At 39.0% G+C, this 2,515-nt stretch overlaps 1 pseudogene; it reads right to left on the minus strand.

Moving 5' to 3' along the window:
* Positions 1-849: 849 nt before the first annotated feature.
* Positions 850-1,835, minus strand: LOC114043649 (annotated as a pseudogene).
* Positions 1,836-2,515: the final 680 nt, after the last annotated feature.

The raw sequence follows: 2,515 nt of genomic DNA on the forward strand, positions 1-2,515 counted from the left end.
CTACTTTGGATTTTCAAGGGAGAGTTAACCCTAGAGCCTTTTTTTCAGAGTTTTTTCGTTGTTTCAGAGACTCTTCTAGGCTCTTTTAATCAGTAGCTTTTTCTGGAAGACACGAAGAGAAAGGCCTAGAAAATTTGCCCTGGGTTGGTAATAATGAGAAGTGTATGACTCAGTGCTTCCACTCTCCCCTACTTAGTTCCTAGTTAATACAATTTATAATAGATATATAAATCATGCTTCTGGTATCCAGGTGGTATTGGATATGGCCTGAATAGTCCTTTAGCTTCAAAAATAAATTTGAGAAAAAAATAATACAATTAAAAAAAACTTTTACAAAGAATAATTTGATATGTCCTTATTGAAATAACATTACTCCCTTTCCTCTTTAAGATTATTATTGCCATCAAAAGATTATGTGGGCTGATGTACTATAATAAAAGTAGTATCACTTACAACAGTCTTCATTTCCCCTCCGGTGTGGCATTGAGCTGCTGTATAAGTTTGTACTCTCTCAGTATTTTATACATATACTGTAACAAATCCTTTACTGTTGATTCACAAAACTAAGAAAAAGACCCAATTTTTCAAAATGAAAATAGAAAACAACATGTTAGCTAAACCAATGGCAAAATTATTTTCAGATAATATAATCTTAACAACCTTGGAGTTTAAGGGCATGGGAGCATCAGGGCATACCTACCCTCTACCCAACATTATAACTTAGTTTTTTAGACATTGCTTTGTTGCCTTGTATTCACTTGGTAAAGACTTTTCAATGTCGTCCAGGAGGCAAATGTTGCCTGTGCCTCAGATAGCAAGCAACCACATCAACTGAATTCCTCAGGCTCATCAATGCTGCAGTAGGAAGTTGGTAGCTATATTAAGGTCATTATTGGACCTCCAGAGCATCTATCCTAGAAAATCCCATCTCTATGAGTTGGGCCACCTGCTCTTCTTGTTCAGACTGTTGGACATCTCTAGCATTTGCATTCCATCTCTGACATATAGGAGAGAAAAATCGATTTCAATCATTCCGCCCGCCCTGCTGCTGTCATTGTCTCCTCGTGTATGCAAACTGAGATAACATAAGCTGACGATCTAGCAATTCCATTCTTTGCTGTCTCTGAATGTCTAGTGTTGCTCCCATTCCAATTCTGACTTCATGGGTCCAAATAAAAGAAGAAGAGTTGAAGTGTCCAGGAAACAACTTTGCCATCTAGCGGGGTATGCAAAGAACCTGATGAGCTTTTAACACATATTTGGCTTAACACATACCGGCAATCATACCACTTGTGGCTACAACCAAATGTCGGTACCAGAGGTTGAGCTGTAGACCCAATATATAAGCCAATGTCTTTTTTGTGTTGGAAAACTGGCTCAGTATTGGTGTCGCTTGAACTCTTGGAATGGAGCAGTAACATGGTGCAGACAAAGCAAATACAGGCCCAAGAAAACCAGAAGGCAAGTTACTGGCTGTGACACTAAATGAATGCTACACAGTTTCCACAAGGATCAAGTCAAAGACAGCTGACAAAATCCACGAACCCAATGAAAAGGATGCGAATTTCCTGCTGCCGTATCTTCTTTCAGATATCCTAAAATGTTATATGAGCAGGCTACTACAAAATGTATCTTTCAAATCATGACAAATTATTCTTACACATATCAGTCTCAATATCTGCAAGTCATTCTTTAGGTTGTAGATTATATGCAAAGAAATTCTGATGATGTTGAAAGAGTAGAGCCAATAATATCCAAAGGGCGTTGGGTACTAGTAAAAGGCTCTTTGGCAAAAGTGCCTTCTAAAGCCTACTCAATCTAGTGCTGATGAACATGGTCCCACTGCCAAACTCTGGCTGGGGGGAAAGTCTAGGGATAGGGAGGAGGGAGAGGGGAAATGGGGCAGAGTAGGGGAGGGGTGCCTGTCACATGCAGGAACAGAGGGGGAGTGGAGTCCTCTGGACTTTTTATTATTTTATTTTATTTTATTTTTTAGGCAATAGGGGTTAAGTGACTTGCCCAGGGTCACGCAGCTAGTAAGTGTCAAGTGTTTGGTCTGAGGCCAGATTTGAACTCAAGTCCTCCTGACTTCAGGGCCAATGCTTTATCCACTGCGCCACCTAGCTGCCCCTGACCTTTTGTATTATACATTTACCTATTTTAATTTTATTATATTCATCTGTATATAGATCATATTCTTCATGTGAGTTCTATGAGCACAGGACAAATATTATATTTTGCTCTCCAGCCCTAGCATAGGGCTTTACAAATATAGATGTTTAATTAATGTTTGATGAATGGCATGTATGGATGGATGGGGTCCTTCCAATGGAGAAATCAAGGTAGCATCTATAGTCTCCATACAGCAACAAGCATTTGAATCTCCTATATTCCAGACTCTGTGTTAGTTTCTAGGGATAAAAAATGGCATGGTTCCTGCACTCAAGAAGCTTAGAAACTACTAGTATGGATATGATGTTTACACAAATAAATATAACCCAAGGTAGAGTGTGAT

Source organism: Vombatus ursinus, unplaced genomic scaffold (genome assembly GCF_900497805.2).
Source record: "Vombatus ursinus unplaced genomic scaffold, bare-nosed wombat genome assembly UNPS02014770.1, whole genome shotgun sequence".
NCBI lineage: Eukaryota > Metazoa > Chordata > Mammalia > Diprotodontia > Vombatidae > Vombatus > Vombatus ursinus.